The sequence below is a fragment of the Ursus maritimus genome, unplaced genomic scaffold, assembly GCF_017311325.1.
Source record: "Ursus maritimus isolate PB19 unplaced genomic scaffold, ASM1731132v1 scaffold_10, whole genome shotgun sequence".
Lineage (NCBI taxonomy): Eukaryota > Metazoa > Chordata > Mammalia > Carnivora > Ursidae > Ursus > Ursus maritimus.
Window position 1 is genome coordinate 16,362,223 of NW_024423344.1, and position 19,780 is coordinate 16,382,002.

Sequence of the window (19,780 nt, forward strand, 5' to 3'; positions counted from 1 at the left end):
CCTTATTTCCAGGTCCTGCCCCCCCCTCGGGCCCCTGGCTCTGGTAATATTTTATTTGCATTCTATTTCAATGGATTTAACCTATTCTGCATATTGCATATAAATGGAATCAAACAATATCTGGCCTTTTGTATCTGGCTTCTTTCACTTGACAGGTTTTCGAAGTTCATCCATATGGTAGTAGGTATCAGTATTTTATTCCTTTTTATGGCTAATACTTTTTCATTGAGTATGTGTGTATGCGTGTGTGTGTATACATACACATATAACAATTTGTTCATCAATTCCACCATTAATTAACTTTCAAATTGTGTCTACTTTCAGGCTATTTTAAGTAGTGCTGCTATGAACATTGTGTACAGGTATTTGTTTGAGCCCCTGTTCTCAATTTTTTGGGGTATAAATCGAGAATTGCTGGAGCATATGGTAATTTTATGCTTAACATTTTGAGAAATTGCCAAGCTATTTTCCGCAACAGCTGAAACATTTCACATTCCCAAAAGAAATGCATGTATTCCAATTTCTCCACATCCTCACCAACACTGGTTATTTTCCATTTTTTGTTTGTTTGTTTGTTTATTATACCCACCCTAGTAGGTGTGAAGTGGCATCTTGTTGTGTTTTAATTTCGATTTCCCTAATGATTAATGGTGTTGAGTATCTTTTCACATGCTTATTGGCCATTTGTATATCTTCTTTGGAGAAACGTTGGCTCAAGTCCTTTACCTATTTTATTTTTTTTGTTTTTTATTTTTTTTAAGTGGGCTCCACAGCATAGCATGGAGCCCAATCAGGGCTTGAACTCACAACCCTGAGAACAAGAGTCAGATGCTTAAGTGCTTAACTGACTAATCCACCCAGGGCCCACCCTTTACCCATTTTTTAATTGTGTGGGGTTTTTTTATGTTGCATTGTAAGAGGTTTTTTTCAATATATTCTGGATATATAGAGAATGAGAAATATGATTTGCAAATATTTCTCCCTTTCTGTATGTTGCCTTTTTGCTCTCATGATAATGCTCCTTGACGCACAAAAGTTTTACATTTTGATGTGTCAAACTTATCTATTTTTTGTTTTGTTACTTGTGCTTTTAGTATCATATTTAAGAATCCACTGCCAAATCCAAGGTCGTGAAGATTTACCCCTATGTTTTCTTCAAAGAGTTTATGGTTTCAGCTCTTATACTTAGGTCATCGATCATTTTCAGTTAACTTTGGAAATAGTGTGAGGTAGGGGTCCAACTTCATTGTTTTGCAGTGGCTATCCAATTGTCCCAGCACCATTTGTTGGAGACTATTCTTTCCCTACTGAATGGTTTTAACACTTTTGTCAAAAGTTGCTTGGGTTTATTTCTGGACTTTCAATTCTACTCCATTGGTGTCTAGGTCTATCCTTTGCCAATTCCATAGTTTTCATTACAGTACCTTCCTAGGATGTTTCAAATGGGAAGTGTGAGCCTCCCACCTTTGTTCTCCCTTCTCGAGACTGATTTGTATTTTACTTACTTTTACTCTTTATTGTCTCTTTTTCCTCCCCACAACATAGATTCTATTAGGATGTGAATTTTTTGTCCACCGTGTACCCCAGCACATAGAATACGGCTTAGCATACAGTAAGTGTTTAGTATTTGCTAAATGAATAAATAGGCTCTTGAGAAGACAGAGTCATTCATACTCCCAGAAAAGAATGGGGGTGAGAGGAGGAGAGGTGAGAAGAAGAGATAACCATGGTTGAGCAATTCCTGTCAAAGAAGAGTTGAAAAGGCAGGAAGGAGGGGCAATTTAAGGCCTCAGGCTCCAGTGGTAAGGGACCCTTTCAAAACCATATTGGCAGGAAGGCATAAGCACCAGTAACCATTCTGGTGTGTGAGTCAGTCTTTAGCAATTCAAATGTACTAAAACTAAAAATCACTAAGTTACACTATCATGTTGAACATTTTATATTTTTCAAAAACAAACACTCAGATAAGACGAAACAGAATGAATAACAATGAATTGTGTTCTGTGAACTGAAAGGGCAAATAGCTTTTGCATCTTATCTCAAGAGTCTCCGCAGCTTTTAGTATAAGTAAATAAGTATTTTTGATAAGTTAATGTAATTTTACAATTGTATCACACAACATTCCCTGAAATGTAGAAGTACCATACTGACCTTTAAAAAAAAATTCTGAACAAAATCTTAAATAAATACATCTATCACATTTAGTCAAATTAAATAACTGGGTAGTGACATCAGCAAGTCTGAACAGTATTGTTACTAATGGGACCGAAGCCAGTGAAGAAAGAGCAGAGCTTGAGTACACGTAGGGCAGCTTACAATAAATGTGTTGGCAAATTTTCTTTGGTGTTCCTTACTTTTTTTTTCAATTTACAAAATTTTTAAAATGTGAATCATTAAGGAAGGATGAAGAGATCACTCCTGTTGAATATATATTACATAAACTGCCACTGAATAACTATTTTTCTTACATAATAGCAAATTCTGCTGCCATGAGATTAAACGATATATGGCCACTCCACAAATAAAGCCAGATGGTTCCATCTGTTTCTAGGTTCCATTACAGTGCACCTACTGGTTAATAAAGAAACTGTTAACCCCGGGATGCAAATATGCCTCTTATTTAACTTTTTCAAAATCAACAAAGTGTTATCAATATAATTTGGCAGAGTTCGACTTATTATGGGAGTTAGATATGCATCTCCTTATCCTCTTGGCACTGTGAACGCAATATGTGAAATATATAAACTAGCCCTAAAACTGCATAGCTCTGGGATTTGCCAGGTGCTAATTGCTCTACTCAAGCCTCAGGGAAAATGCACAATTGCCCCAGGCAGTCATCCTAGGTTTAATTATGCATGGTCTGGGAGTTTTATTCCCTGGACAGTGGTGATGGCCTGGAGAGAGCTTTGCCTCAACTTGGTCATCATCTTAGCAACAAAAAAAAAGGCCACGGGCAGTTCACCACCCCCCCTGCAAAATCCACTCCAGCAGGCGAAACTGCTATTTATCCTTCAAATGCAACTCAGGTCTCAGAGGCCTCTGTGACTTCGGAATTCTCCTCTCAGTATCTTACACACATGACTATTTTCACTTTGGATCATAATCTGTTTGTTCATATATCTCTCTTCTATTAAATGACAAAGACTGTAAGAACTTGACTGTCTTGTTCATCTCTGTAGCTCCGATCCTTTGTATAAGATACGAATTTAATAAATATTTATTACTAATTATGTTAAATGATTATTTTTTTTTAAAGATTTTATTTATTTGACAGAGATAGAGACAGCCAGCGAGAGAGGGAACACAAGCAGGGGGAGTGGGAGAGGAAGAAGCAGGCTCATAGCGGAGGAGCCTGATGTGGGGCTTAATCCCAGAACGCCGGGATCACGCCCTGAGCCGAAGGCAGACGCTGTGCCACCCAGGTGCCCCGTGAAATGATTATGTCACCTAGTGTTGGTGCCTGAGAAATAGTTGATGCTTAATAAATTTTAACTACCAGAAATTTTTTTCCTCTCCTCTCCTCAAAATTTTGCACTCCTCCCCCCCACCCCGTTTTCATCACCATTCTGCTGTTAGAACTTAGCTCAGGCTCTCGTCACCCTAGGCCAGTGGTTCTCAATGAGGGATGACTTTGCTCCCTGCGAGGCTCTTGGCAATGTCTGGAGACATTTTTGGCTGCCACAGGTTGGCTGGAGGGAGGGGTCCCACTGGCGTCTAGTGCACAGAGGCCAGAGATGCTGCTAAACACTGTACAACTCAGAGAACACCCACAACAAAGAACTATCCTGCCCCCAGTGCCAGGAGGTGAGACACTTCTCCTAGATTTTCATTTCTTGAACTTGACTCCTGGTCATTCCCCTCTAATCCTATTCTTTCTCTCCTCTAATCTATTCTTCCTAAAATCTCTTTTGACTGAGATACAATTGACATAAAACATTATATTCGTTTCAGATGTACAACATAGTAATTCACTATTTGTATATATCACAAATGATCACCACAGTAAGTCGAGTTGAGACCTGTCACCATTTCTTTTTCTTGTGATAGAAACTTTTAAGATCTACTCTTTTGGGATGCCTGGATGGCTCAGTCGGTTAAGTGGCTGCCTTCGGCTCAGGTCATGATCCCAGGGTCCTGGGATGGAGCCCATCAGGCTCCGTGCTCAGCGGGGAGCCTGCTTCTCCCTCTCCCTCTGCCCCTCTTCCCTGCTCCTGCTCTCTCTCTTGCTCTCATACTCTTTCTCTCAAATAAATACATAAAATCTTAAAAAAAAAAATAAAAGATCTCTCTTAGCAACATTCAAATATACAATACAGTATTATTAACTATCCCACAATTCCATTCCATTCCACGGTTTGTTTATTTTATAACTGGAAGTTTGTACCCTTTGGTGCCCTGCACCCATTTTGCACCCATTTTGCCCATACCACATCCCCAGCCTCTGACAATCTCATATCTATTCTATATATCTGCTTTTGACTTTGTTTTTCTAAGACTCCACATATAAGTGAGACTAAAAATACTTATCATCCTTTTCCTGTTCCAAAGGTTTTACACTTTTTTTTTAATGTCTTTGGTTTTTGGTTTAGTTGTGCCGGATTTTCAACCCTATCAATACATCAATATGTCAAAAGTGAAACTGGAACCAAGTCTTAAAAATTCCGATTTCTAACGTAGGTGATTTACAACTCCCACAAACACTTTTCAATGAGGAAGACACCGAGGGGAAAAACAGACTCTAGGAGACGGCAGCTAACTTTTCTTCGGTGATCTAAATTTCTAAACCTACAAAGGCCAAATGTCCCTTCTAACTTCATTTGCAGTTTAAATGCTGTGTCACTGAAAGTTATATCACACACTGAACTGTTATCTCTTATGCTGGCTAGATATCCTCTAATCTAACCTTGATTTGTTCCAAATTATTGTGATCTAAGACTGGTAGGCTTTAAAAGCAAAGAATTTTTTAAAAATATGTGATTCCCTTTATTCATATGACCATATGTTATGAAGGTCCACAGAACTAATTCTTAAATGCAAAAAATCACATACAGATTTTTCCCAGAGGTAGGTGGGAAATAGGTTCACAAGGTTCACAAGATTTTCTACAAATATTCCATTAAAAAAAAAAATTCTGTGTAAATCATATAGCTGTTAAGGGATTCACATCCTGAATATATAAAGAACTCCTATAACTCAATAACCAACCAACAATACAATTCAAAAGTGGACGAAGCACTATGAATAGACATTTCTCCAAACAAGATCTATAAATGGTCAATAATATGATTGCATGATAACATCATAACATCAATAGTCATTAGGGAATGCAAATCTAAACCACAATGAGATACCACTTCATAATTATTAGGATGGCTATTATCAACAAAACCGAAACTTACAAGTGTTGGCAAGGATGTGGAAAAATGACAATCTTTGTGCATTGTTGGATAAAAAATGGCTCAGCCACTGTGTCAAACAGTTTGGCAGCTCCTCAAAAATTAAATGTAGGATTACCAAATGACCCAGTAATTGCACTCCTAAATATATACACACAAAAGGATTGAAAACAGGTACTCGGATACTTGTACACCAATAGTCACAGTAGTAGTATACACAACAGCCAAAAGGAGAAAAAGCACCTAAGGGTCCATCAACAGATGGCTGGATAAACAAACGTGGCATATGCGCACCATGCAACATTACTCAGGCTTAAAAAGGAAGGAAATTCTGCTACAGGCTACATAATGAATAAAACTTGAAGATGTTATACTAATGAAGTGAGCTAGACACAAAAAAGCAAATTTTGTCTGATTCCACTTATACGAGGTAACTAGGAGAGGCAAATCTGTAAAGATAGAAAGTAGAATAGAGATTACTAGGAACTGGGAGAAAGGGGAATGGGGAATTCAGTTTAATGGAGACAGAGTTACAGCGTGGGAGGATGAAAAGTTCCGGAGAAGGCTGGTAGTGATAGTTGCACAACAGTGTGATGAATTTAATGCTACCGATTTGTATACTTAAATGGTAAAAATGGTAAATTTTATGTATTTTTACCACAATAAAGAAAAATCACACTCCACATGTTATAATAATTTGCTTCATCGCTACCTTCGAAGGATTTTACAAATAAAGTCTCCCTCTACCAAAATCTGAGTTTTTTTTTTTTTAATCTAATTTTGAGATGGAAAATAATGTGCCATTGGTACATGGAAGACTTGAAAGACATCAGAATCCCTGATAACATAAAATGCTAGGTAATCACACACACCCCAGACCCAATTATATAGGGTAATCTCCTTACAACAGCCCACACTCATTGAAAGACAGGCACAGTTTTGGTTTTGTGCAATCCCTGGCATTCTGCCGGCCTTTCAGATCCTTTCTTCCACTTAATACTGACTCATTTAAACATATCAATTTTCTCTGATGGTCATAGCTTAGGAGAGAAAGGAAGTACTATTTTTAAAATATCATTTGCTTCTACACTAGGAAAAAGGGGAAAATATGGAAGAATGTCCAGAAATACTGTTTTTTTAATTGTAAAATATTTTCTATCCCAGAAACAACTAATAGTAATTTTACATACTGTCAATCACTGTTATTGAGATTTATTTTCTTGGAATCAGGTATTTTTATAATACAAACTATAAAATGAGGGGGAGGGCGGAGGATTGTGGGAGGAGGAGGGAGAGGGACAAGCAGACTCCCCACTGAGCAGGGAGCCCAACAGGTCGCCTGATTTCAAGACTGAGATCATGACCTGAGCCAAAATCAGACGTCGGATGCTTAACCAACTGAACCACCCAGGCGCCCCATATCTGATATTTAAAGTTGTATTAAAATCTGGGACTCCTGGGTGGCTCAGTCCTTAAGCATCTGCCTTTGGCTCAGGTCATGATCCGGTCCTGGGATCCAGCCCCGAGCCCTGCATCTGGCTCCATGCTTGGCGGGAAGCCTGCTTCTCCCTCTCCCACTCCCCCTGCTTGTGTTTCCACTCTCCCTGGCTGTCTCTGTGTTAAATAAATAAATAAATCTTTAAAAAATAATAATAAAATAAAGTTGTATTAAAATCTACTAATACTCCAAAATCTGTATGCCTTCAAATCCATTAGAAGGTCCACAAATTTTGAAACTCACTCTTTCATAAAACTGACTTTACGATCCTTCCTGGAATAGGAATGGAACAGAATCTACTGCATGAAAATATTTTTGGGTTAATAAATTTATCCTATAATACACAACTAAGTACAAGAAAATCTGAAGTTAATTTTTATCATCATTTCTGGATTTGGGTGAACTGTGGCCCAGAGTCACTACGTAATGACTGCCTGAGTCTCACCCAATAAAAGCCCACAAATACATCAAAACCCTCATAGTGGGGGCCCCTGGGTGGCACAGCGGTTAAGCATCTGCCTTCGGCTCAGGGCGTGATCCTGGCGTTATGGGATCGAGCCCCACATCAGGCTCCTCCGCTATGAGCCTGCTTCTTCCTCTCCCACTCCCCCTGCTTGTGTTCCCTCTCTCGCTGGCTGTCTCTGTCTCTGTCAAATAAATAAATAAAATCTTAAAAAAAAAAAAAAACAACAAAAACAAACAAAACCCTCATAGTGAGTAAAGCACACATGCAATCTCATTTTAAAACAGAACTCCAAAACACAGTTTGATTTCTTTTTATATGAATACTGAATTTCACATAAAACAAAAGGTCCTTACTAAAAATGATATATTTTGCCTAAACTAAGAGAGGGTTATAATAGGCAGCCTTGGGCTCATGACATGAGGTGCTGAGGTAAACTGGTGTCGTTGGCATTGATACTTAAGAAGCCACTGGGAAAATCTTGATTTACGTTCACTTAAATCGCTGGGATATGGTTCTCACGACCACTCATCTAGTTAGAGTGTCAATGTCGATTGGACGTTATTTCTTAAGTTTCAGTGGAAATTTAGAATTATTTTTTAAAATAAAGAGATGAGATAATTTTTTTATTGTTGCTGAGTACCACTTCTTTTGGAGAAAGAATTATTATTCTTTTGCCTGTTTGATATTCTATTTATGCGAAACGTAGTGAAAGGGAAGAAGAACAGACATTAGAGCAACAAAGAGGGGATCTAACAAACATGCCTAATCATTTAGGCCACTTTTATTTTTTTTTTATTTTTTTTATTTTTTAAAGATTTTATTTATTTATGCGACAGAGAGAGACAGCCAGCGAGAGAGGGAACACAAGCAGGGGGAGTGGGAGAGGAAGAAGCAGGCTCATAGCGGAGGAGCCTGATGTGGGGCTCGATCCCAGAACGCCGGGATCACGCCCGGAGCCGAAGGCAGACGCTTAACCGCTGTGCCACCCAGGCGCCCCTAGGCCACTTTTAAAGTAGACTCAGAATGCTATACATTTTTTTCTATGTAGATTCTGAATATTAAGAGCATGACTGAAAATGTTAAGGGTAAGTAACTCATAAGACTGTTATAAGAGAATTTCGAAACTGTCTTGGGAAGATTACAGCACAAGTTTCTAGCATTCCCCACTATATTCTTCCCATTGTCGGCATTTGTGTGGAGACACTATATACCACCCCATAAGTGTGGTATTTTATTATTCAGGTTTAAAATGACCCACAAGGGAACTCACCCCTCCAGGAACAATATGCAACTGGTATAATGAATATCTGGAGGAAGAAGACTTCAGTCTGAATGCTAGCTCCATCGCTAAGTGTGACCGTTAAGTAATTAACCACTTTGATCCTGTTTCCTCTTCTGCAAAACTGAAACAAAAATCACTACTTTTCATACGGAGAGGAAGTGTGCCAAAGCAGTTTGAAAACTGTAAACTAATGTAACAATACTATGTGTTATTATTAACAAGTAGTTCTACTTCAGCTTATTCCTCCTGCATGCCTTCTCATAGAAGTAAAAGGTGCCCAGAAGAAGAAAATAATAAAGAAAGAACAAGTAAAACAATCTCAGAAAAAGATCAGAGGCAAAAAAGAAAAAAAAGGATAAATGTTCACGTAAAAAGAAAAACAGTGTCTCAACATATTAGCATCACTTTAGGAATCAAAATAATGACATCCTTTTCTTCCTAATCAGCATGAAGTGCTACTATTCACCCAGCAGAGCCGGTGGGTGGATATTTCTGAGGCCATAACAGATATCTTCTATATCATTCCAGGACCAGTCAGAAAGAGGGAGAAGGCGAGAAGATAAATGGACCCCGGCAGAAAGGAGGTGGTCACTGTGTAAAACTTGACTCTCCAGCAGTTTCATCTGTGCAAAACCTAATTGAGAACAAGCGACAAGCAAAAGAGGGTTCTACCTGCCAAGATAGGTGTTACCAAGTCTGTACAGAAGAGATCACACGGGACCTACTTGCAACTATTTTCGGCCACGTTTAAACAAGCATGTTTATACGATTTCCAAGTTCACAGCACATAAGAGCAGCACCCTGGGAGAGGGATGAGGAGAGGCTACTCGGGGGCACATGACAGCAAAGTGAAATCAAAGCTGGCAGCTGGACCCCAAGGAAAGGGACCCACACAAGCCAAACAAAACAAAACAAACAAAGAAACAAACACCTACTGAAAAACAGACAGCAGGTTTCAGAAACACAAGAGTCTGAGGTCACTGCATCTGGGAACGACCAGCCCTTCCTTCCAGCTCCAGACGTGCTTACCGTGCAGCTTGTAAACGGTGTTCTTCAGAATTCTGGAGACAGCAGAGAGAGTCAGACGCCGCAGCAAGAGAGCAGGGCCGAGGTGGATGCCGGGGGAAGGGCAAAGCGCTCCACCGCGTCCCTCTGCAGATGCCACCGTCCTCCCACGCAGCCCTTCTTCATTCAGCTTTCCTTAATGAGGCTTCTTTGATGAAAGGGCCCTGTTGACTTAAAAAAAAAAAATTTTTTTAATTAAAATTTGAGCACCACTGACTTCCATACTCCAGGATCCTTAAGAGTGATCCGTTCCAATGTAATAATGGACTCTACGCCAGGAGCTGGGGAGAGCAAGGGGTGGACAGGTAGAGCAGAGAGGACTTCTAGGGCAGTAAAACCACTCTGTCTAATACTCCAATGGTTGATATTATCCTTCGCACAAACCCAGAGAATGTACAACACCCTGTGGACTAGGAGTGACACTGACGTGCAGTGTAGGCTGTGACCCATGAGCCCCTCTGGAGGAGGAGGACGTCAAGACTGTCCTAGACTATGCATGTGGGGGTCAGAGGGTATTTGGGAACTTTCTGGACCTTCCCCTTAATTTTTTCTGTGAACCTCAAACTGCTCTAAAAAATAAAACTTACTATTTTTTTTAAGAGAAAGAAATGGAATCTATGGAACCTATTAGCTTTCTTAAACCAGTTTTTCTTCCTGTAGTCCATATTTTCTGGTAGCACCACTCCCACCACTTGCCCAAGTGAGAAACAGACTCAGAAAAACACCATGGAAATCTTTTTCCTCTTCTTCCTCAAGCCCACATTCAATGGGTCATTAAATCCCACGGATGGACCATCCCACGTATTTCGTAGCTATGCCCCATCCCAGGCGTCCCTAATGAGTCTGCTCCACGCCGGCAGCTCCGTGCTACTGGGCCTCCCCTCATCCCCCCCCCCCCCCCAAGAGAGCACCCTCCCTGTTGGGCCGCTAGTGCCCTGTCCTTCCAAGTCCAGAGCAGATTCCGTCACACTTTCTAGTGACATACCTTGCTGTGAGACTGAAGCAGAATGGGACAGCAGGTATTTCCAGGGGTTGGGATGAAAAGTATTTTATTTGTGCTTTAAAATGGTTGTCACAAACATATATATTTGTCACCACACACACACACGTTACCAAATTTCTTTTTTTTTCTGAAGATTTTATTTTCTTTTACATAATCTCTATACCCAACGTGGGGCCCGAACTCACAACCCCGAGATGAAGAGTTGCATGCTCCACTGACTGAACCAGCCAGGCGCCCTGTCTTCAAATTTCTGTTCTGTGCATGCATTTATATATTTTACACGGAAAAAAAAAAAAGAAACAAAAGAACAAAAACAGTATCCTGGGTAAGATTTAATGCTTTTAGCGTCACGTTCAAACCAGGCTCTTCACAAACCAGGCTCTTCACAACCGTTCTCCTCAGACTGCATTCCCAGTCTCATCAGTCCTCATCCCTTTTGTCCTCCACTGCCTCCCCTCTGCCCTGAGGCCTGTGCGCTGCTACATCCTGGAAACCTTCCCCACGCCCCGGGCAGCAGCATCAATCAGCTTGCCACCGCCCCTCCGGGCTTCCACAGCACCTGGCCTATACCTGCACGAAAGCACAGAGGACACTTGCTTCCTTACATTGGCTACTTGTTCTCCCCAGAGACACCCAGCTCCTGGGGAAGCCGCAGGCTATGCCACAGAACGGTCTGCCAGCACTATGTCTGGCACACAAGTGTTACATGAATGAAGGTAAAATCCAGCTTCACCAACATTAACTACTGTATGATTAAGCCCTATGTAATTAGGCTACCTTCTGGCCTACAGTCCATTGCTTTGCTGATGTAATACAACAAATTCCTTGGACAGGCAGAAGCATATACTGCATTCCCTCCTTCCTGTGCATTTAACAGTCTTTCTACTTCAGGTGCTGTCCTATAGCACACTAACCTGTACTGAATACCCGCAAAGCGTTAAATAGCTATAAATAATATTTTAAATGTTTTTTTTAAATGGTGTGTGGGTACTTTTTCAAAGTTTTATTGATGTGTGTGTGTTGTGGGAGGCTGAGTTTCCTGGCCAAGGGCTGCGTGAGTGGTGGGGATTATAAACTGATCGGCAAGAATCATCATAACGGTGTTAAGGATTGCTGTTTGGGGAAGTTCCGATTTTCAGCTGCCGGGGACGTTCATGAAGCAGTGCGAGTGGTGTGTCAAGCACCATCTCACCAGCTTTGCTAGGTGTCCAGGTGGCCATTGAGACGCACCACGCCCCTTCAATTAGTTCAATCTCTTTCAAACACACCTTCGGTGATGTGATTCCCCTGTTCAAACCCTCTAGTAGTTCTCTTTTGACCACAGGTTAAAATTTAATAGTGTTCTCTTGCCTACAGATAAAAATCCAAATGCCTTAACCTTCCTTCTGCCTTAGTCTACAAAACGCCAAAATATCTTAGGGAAGAGAAAGGACGGCGGTCGAAGAAAGAAACTAAACGTAACAAGTATCAGCCATGAGCCCGACATCTATGCTAGGTGCTGGTATTGTAAGATAAGACCTGGTCCCCTCCCTCTCTGATAGCATAGCCTACAGAGGGAGACAGGAATCTAAACACATTATTGCCAGACAGGTGATAGATTATCATACCTGCTATTAAAAGGGCCAGGGGAGGTTTCCTGTAGGAGGGGCCATCACACTCACTCTTGAACCAGTAGAGGGTAACAGGGAAAACCAGAGAAGCAGAGAGGCTCTCCTCCTGACAGGCACAGTAGTCCAATTCCAGGCTTAGGGATGTCTTTGGCATCCTTCAGTTCTAAACAAGCACCTACTGCAAGAATCTCTATTCCCCTTACCTTTGTATTTCACTTTTATTTAGAGTCCTAAGACCCCAAATGGGACCATTTATAATTATCCTTGTCAAGGGTGACTCAAAATTCACACACAGTAAAAAGGGAATTCTAACCAGGAAAAATATAGAGAAATCCAAATAGATTACTGTTTGTTTGTTTGTTTTTACATAAACTATTGGATAAATATTTTGATATTTGGTTTCCTGACCTTTCTCTTTCTCATTAGGCTATGAAATCCTGATTTTATTTTCTTTTGGTACTTGATTTTCTTATATGGTCCTTAGGGTTTGGGGCCTCGTAGGCAGTGTAAGTACAGTAGGGAGAGAGTAAACAATGATTGAATGAATAACCTACGTAAGCCCTCCAAGTTTATAAGTCCCACTTTCTGGCGCAATGACTACACCCACAAAATCACATTTTAAAACACCAAACATAATTCATACATCTTGAAAAAAAACTTTAAATGTGTATTTGCAATCCATTTAGGTCAATGACAACAGAAAGGAAGTGTCACTCCTTTGAAATAACACATTGGCACCAACTTGCCATTGTTTGCAAACACAGCCAACACCTAATGACAGCTTTGTGTAAACATAATTAACCAATAAGCCCTAAGGGAAGCGTTTCTGTACACAAAGGTCTCTCTTTGACAAACATCTGATCTAACTTTTGCTCCTGGAAGTGAAATTCTACTACCACCAGAAAACAGGGAAAGAATGTTATCAATGCACCAAGAAGTGAAGGAAAACCTCAGGAAAACTAAAATCTTTTTAGCTTTAACACATTTTCTCATCTTCTACATTCACTGGCTTCCAATAGTCACTCATATCATTAATCATAACTATTAATCATAACCGTAACAATAATCTCATATCATTCATCATAACCATTAACCACCGGCAACGCCACTTTATGAACAAGTCGTGCTAATTTCTGGGTAGTCATTTGGAAACCGGAATTCATTTTCCCAGAGAAACAATGTTCTGAGTGCTGATAGATTCCCTGGCCAGCCTACTGAGACCCTCTAAAGTCCGAATACAGGTGGCCTCTAACACTGCTAACACCAGCCCAAATAAGCAATGTCTGTCTTTGGCATAAGCTTGTCCAAGCTAAGGTGTTTTGAATCCTCACAACTGCCCCGATGTACAAACTTTTCAATGAACTCTTCTTCCTCTGCCAACCAAACTCCAGTTTTCTCCTGTGTGATTCTCAGCAAAGAAAAAAAGCAATATGGATTAATGGATTTATAATGAAGCGTGAATAGAAGTCAAATACTCTACCATGAGATGGAAAACTCTGATGGAATCTGTGAATCCTTTTCGAAGTTATTTTCTGAAATGTGTGGCTCCCAAGTCAGTTAAATTTAGATACAAGAATTCAGAAAGCAACTCCCAGCACTTCAGCTGAATTTCACCATCCATCACACTCTTGGTAAAAAAAAAAAAAAAAAAAAAAAAAAAAAAAAATCTGCAAATCTGCTCCAGACCTTCCACAGTCCACAAGTACTTAGGACAAAATCCATCAAGGCTTCTGATAAAGGTCCCAAATGACAGTTCCGGATCTATCTCCTACCCTACCCATGTCGCAATTTCTGCATTTCATCAAATCAGATCAAAACATACAGTTACATACACACTAACCAAACCAAAACTACATTTGATCAGCTTCCGAGCAATTTAACAGATTACAGGTGAAAATATTAGACTACTCGGAAGAAGATATTCCTCGGGATAAAGCGGGGTTGGGATCAAGTGGGCTCACGGCCCAGTCTAGCTGGGGAAGCGCTCTCACGAGCGGTGAATCTAAGCTCTTGTTACTCACAGTGCTCCCACTTCCACTACTCCCAAAGCCTGTCTCTGGCTTGTTTCAAAAGGAATCTCCACTGTCAACCATCTATTTGTCCAGTGGTCGAAAACTGGAGTTTTCTCCATGTCACAGGGGGTTTGGGATGAATGGTCATCTCTAATAATTTCAGTGTTTATAAACCAAAGACTGCTTTTCACTAAACCCGTTTCATGACTGAGGAATACATGTTTTCCACTTCTAGACCTTCAAAATTAAATTTGAGAAAGGGGAAAAGGAAGTGATCAAATATTAAATATTAAATTTCCCCAAGGGGAAATTCATGTACTAAAGCAACAGCACCAATGATATCAAGTAATCAGAATACAAAAGAGAGAGAGAAAAAATTGATATTTAGTACTTCCCCCCCAAGAAAGAAAATCAAAAATTTTTATAGGAAAAATCAGAACTTTGTAGGACTCCTTTACATTTATTTTATGGATTAAATTTTTATCTTTGAATTAAATATGGGTTAGAGAATGAAGGGGAAGAACAAAATCTTTTCAGTGTTAATGACTTCTAAAATGATACAGAACAGTAAACATACATTTATAATTTGTTTCTTACTACTTCTGCATTTCATCTTAAGTTTTGAATTTAAATTTTATATCCAAGTCTCTTTGAGTCTCGGAAAATTGGTTTTGAGTTGATTAGACTTCCCAATTAAAACTGTAAAATTGAATGTATTATAGAGCATGATATTTATACACAAATCACATTTTTATATTACACTATCTCTATTAATTCTGAGTCACTTAACAGAATATGACATATTTTAAGAAATGATTTAGTATTGTTTATTAACACAATGAGCACGGCACAGAAGGGAGATTCAGCTCTCTGACAAGGCTGATAAGAAGACCCTTTATATATCCAACCTGACTAAAACAGAAGCTCATCTCAGTAGCAGTCTGCTTTTTCTTTTGTGAGCACAGTTTGAAACATATACACTAAAAACAGTATCAATTTTTATGTGGCTATGGGAGGTGGGGAGAGGGGTCAGCATATTATGTTCCCGATTTTCTGTGGAATCACATTAGAGTTTCATTGTGGTAGCCATATCACATTAAAATCTGTTTTGTTGGTGGTGGTGTTTTTTCTAAATGGTTTCCATTGTGTATTTAGTGAATCCGATATGAAAAATTGCTAATGCAGTAAGAACATCACATAAGCTTTCCTGACTGTAATGCTCAGCCACTATATTCAGAAGAGGCTCAACTGGACCGGAGGCGTTTCAGGGCTAGCTCTCCACAGCCTCTGAACAAAGTCCTCCGCTCAAGTTCAACACTGGCTTCTTGCAAGATGGACCGCTAAGACCTACGGTATGGGCGAAACCCTTTTACAGATCTTATTTCAGAAAAACAAAAACAAAAACATGGGTTCAGTGAAAGATGTGTCATTTAATTAACATTTATTGACTGGACAGTATGCTGGGCACTGTGGTGGGCATTAAGGGAATGAAAAAGATAGATGAGACATCGTCCCTTCCTTCATAGGTCTTGAAAGCACTGACTGATTAGAAGAAATAAATTAGCACATGAGTAACTTAAAACAAGACGAGATGTGGCAAGAGCGGAAAACGCAAAGAGCCATAGCAGCTCGAAGGAGGACACACCTGAGACCAGGGTCATCAAAAAGTTCTGTGAAGGCAGCACCTGGACGGGACCATAGAACGTGAGGAAGATGCAAGTATGTCTGAGGACCCGATGCTAGGTTGGGAAGCAGCGGATGGCATTCTAGGCCTTAACATGAGTAAAGATGCAGAGAAGAGAAAAGCCAGGGCATGAGAGGAAATTATAATTCATTATTTTAAGGACAGCATAAAATCTGGAAGGAGTGGGAAGATAAACCTAGAGAAGTGGTCTGGGGATCAGCCTGAGGCTGCCACCAAAAGGAGAGTAGTGCAGGGTGCTGGGGAAGGTTTGGGGTGATGCAGTCCCCTGGCAAGATTAACGCCCAGCTGTCACAGGTATGATGGCTTCTAATGCTAACAGATGTTGTGAAATCTTAACAACTCTAGTTAGCACACGTTTCATGAGACACAATTTGTAGGAATATTTATTTTAAAAGGTTAGTTTATTGCCAAGGGATAATTGCTTATTTTTTGTTATGTGACTACTCATGACATGAACATTCATGAGCTTAACAGAAAAAAAAATTTATAAAGCATGCTCAAACTGTTATAACTACTTACGAATTTACTGTTTGCCTTTTTTTTTTTTTTGCTTTAGAATAATTTTTCAACTCACTAGCAACAGTAACCAAGGAAATATAAATCCAACGGCTTAGAATTACAACTATTTGAAGAGATTCATGCTTTCAATGTACTGCTATATTTATTCTCTTATTCTGGACACTTCCCTGTTTCTGAATTCCTCTCCAAATGTTAGAAGCAATAAACAAAATCTGCACTAAGGTTTGTTAGAGGCTTAAAATATAATTAGTACGTTTTGCAAATTAAAAAAAAAAAAAGTCTTCATTTTCCATAACATTTACCTTCCCTTTAAGTAAAGTACACTCTGTGAATAAGTATTATTTCTGACATAATAAAGCAGAATATGATGAAATTGTTTTCTTTATTGCAAAGGGAATGTTAGATATAAACTAGTTAGTTGCCCAAATGCTATAGTGACGACTCCTGAAACATCGGCTCTCCAATTTGGCAAACGAAATTGCACTCTCATTAATCAGAATTAAACTATTTTTAACACTGAAAGTGAATATTTTAATCTTTATGAAATAATTTCTTGACAGATTTTTTTCTCCTCTAACTGACCGACCACATGGACTGAAAGGATAAACAAATTTGCCTGTTGTTTATTACTTATACATATCCTTGGCAAGGTTTCATTGAAAAAAAAAAAAAAACCCAAAACCTCTTCTTTCTCATTCCATGTCTTGGGCAATCAGGGATGCTGTAGTTGACATCTGTGAACATTCTCTGATTAGCTATTAACTGAAGATACAGAAGTAAAAGAAAAATATTTTAGAGGGAGAAAAGTCAAATAGTTCATGCTGACTTTAAGATATTGATGACAAAGATGTGAGAATTATAAGGTACTTAGGGGTTTAACCTGAAATTTGTTTATACCTTTGATCTTTAGTAAACAGTGTACTCATAAAAATGAGTTTGCTCAGATCAAGACTATGTTGGCATTCTCTTAAACATAGCTTAAAATCACAGAGCTGAAGCCTAAAACAACTCAGACAAAGATAGCCAGTCGAGCATAAAAATGGGAGTTGGTTGTGTCAGAATAGATTAAGAGGCTGAAGGCTGTCTGCTAAAGACAGTTGTCTTGCCATCAATGAAGGCAATTATTATCACTAAAAGTTCTTTTTCTGATATATTATTTTAAACTTTTGTCATATTACATTTAAAATGCTCCTTATTTATAAACTCTTACATCATTTTCTTATCTGCAGTGTCCTTCTTGGATAACCACAAACTTGAAAACAGTCCAAAATCTTGTTCACGGTTTCCTTCAAACATAGAAAGACTCACTTATTGAATTTGGAGTTAGGAGAATGTGTTTGGGTTTTACTTTTACTTCCTTTTTAAATATAGATCGCTATTTTAAAAATATAAACATCCAATGGCATTCCCTCACACCGTCAGGACTCCTAAGGCAGAAGATCTGTTTGTAGCACGAACATTTCACTCACTCAGAAAGATGCCCCAAAAGCTCTGCTCAGTCATGACTTGACAGTTATCCTCTATTATTCCTGCTAACCCACACTTCCAAAAGATCATCCGAGAAATCTGGCAAACCACTGAAATGGCCCTTGTAAATTGGATCCATTAAAAGCAATCCACAGTGTCCTGTGGGTGTGCACCCGACTGTTAATTACTGGGTAAATAATTTACATGCAATATTATTCCGAAACTAGATATGCATTATTTGTAGGCTATTTCTCAGGAGTACCAGCTCCAACCCAGAAACAAGTCAACGGAGTATTTCTAAAATATCATTTGAAATTTCCACTGTCAAGAGTGGGAGGAGGAAGGAACAGTAACGGGAAGACTTGTCAGCGATTAGCCATCCATAAAAATGTTTTCCCCGCGCTCCTCCTTCCGATCACAATGCTGGCGTCAGTTAGTCTCCTGTATCTGTTCCCCACCTCGCCCCCCTCCCCTCTGCGGAGAGCTGGCACCGAATGGCAGGCGAAGGAAAAGACAAACATCCCAGCTCCCAACACAATCCAAGCGCTGGCCCGGAGACACTTTAACAACATTCCTAACTTTTTTTTTTCCTTCCCACTTCGCGTGCCTCAAAGGTAAGCAGAGTAAAAAAACCTATGAGACAGAAGGCCAGGGAGGCCAGCTGAATAACAATTACTACCCCCACCCCGATTTCTCCACTGCCCCCCACTTTCGGCCACAACAAACGGTTACTCAGCTCTGAGTCTGGTTCTCCACGGCGCCTGTCCTCGGTGCTCGACCCCCGCGTGGTGCCCAGCCGGGGTGCCGGAGAGCTAGCGCGCATCCCTGCCCACGCCCTGGGCCACAGCCCCGCACGGCCAGCGCCCCCGCCGCGAGACGAGCATCCTCCTACAGGTCCCAGGTGCCCGCGGCCCGGGCGGCGGCGGCGGCGTCGGGGAGGGCGCGCGGCCAACTCTCCGGAGCTGTCCCCTCCGGCCCCACCCCACCCCAAACAGGCTCTACCAAGGAATACGGGGATGGAGAGTACAAAGAACCAAGCCACACACCAAAGGGCCTCGGAGACTTCCCTCGGGGAAGAACAACTTCGCCGCACAAGCACACACACACACGCACTCGCCCAGCGCGCGCCGGGGAGGGCATCTCTTACCTGTCCCCACGACGCCACTCATCCCTCCCCCCACCCCAGGTCTGGCTGCCTCCCCGCCCCCCGCCGTGGGTCCCCAGCCGCCCGCTCCAAGCGCCGCGCACTCACTGCGTGGCTGCGCGCGCCCAGCGGCTGCAGGGCCCGGCGGCGGCGGCGGCGGCGGCGGAGACCGAGACAGCGGCTGCAGCGGCGGCGGCGGCGGCGGCCCCAGCCGGCGTCAGTCAGACTGGAGCCGCGAAGCCTCATCGCCCGTATTAGTGCGCCGACCTGGAAAGCGGCCAGGAGCCCTGCGCGCGGGTCCGCCCCCGCCCGCCGCCGCGCGCCCTGGCCGCTCCGGGAGCCCGCGAGCCCGGCCCGCCCCGCGGCCACGTGCGCGGAAACTTGCCGCGGGGGCGCCTCGGCGCGGCCCTGCGCTGCCCCCCGGGCCTCCTGCGGGACCCCAGGCTAGCCTCTGTGGGTGACAAAGCCCGCTGGCGGGCCGCGGTGGGGAGACTCTGGCCACCGGGTCACCTCGAGTCCCTAACGCTCCCGCCGCCCCTGAGATTTCTTGTGTCCGCCTGGAGCCTGAGGCCAAGGAGGGTTGTTACCAGAACAAGAGATACAGGACCAACAA

The 19,780-nt window shown here is 41.4% G+C and overlaps 1 protein-coding gene across 1 annotated transcript in view; it reads right to left on the reverse strand.

Moving 5' to 3' along the window:
• SMAD9 (SMAD family member 9) overlaps positions 1–19,780 on the reverse strand; it is an 84,928-nt gene that overhangs the window by 55,024 nt on the left and 10,124 nt on the right. The window contains exon 2 of the mRNA XM_008692237.2: positions 9,672–9,878. The gene's annotated coding sequence lies outside the window, so the exon portion shown is untranslated. The remainder of the gene's footprint in view (positions 1–9,671; positions 9,879–19,780) is intronic.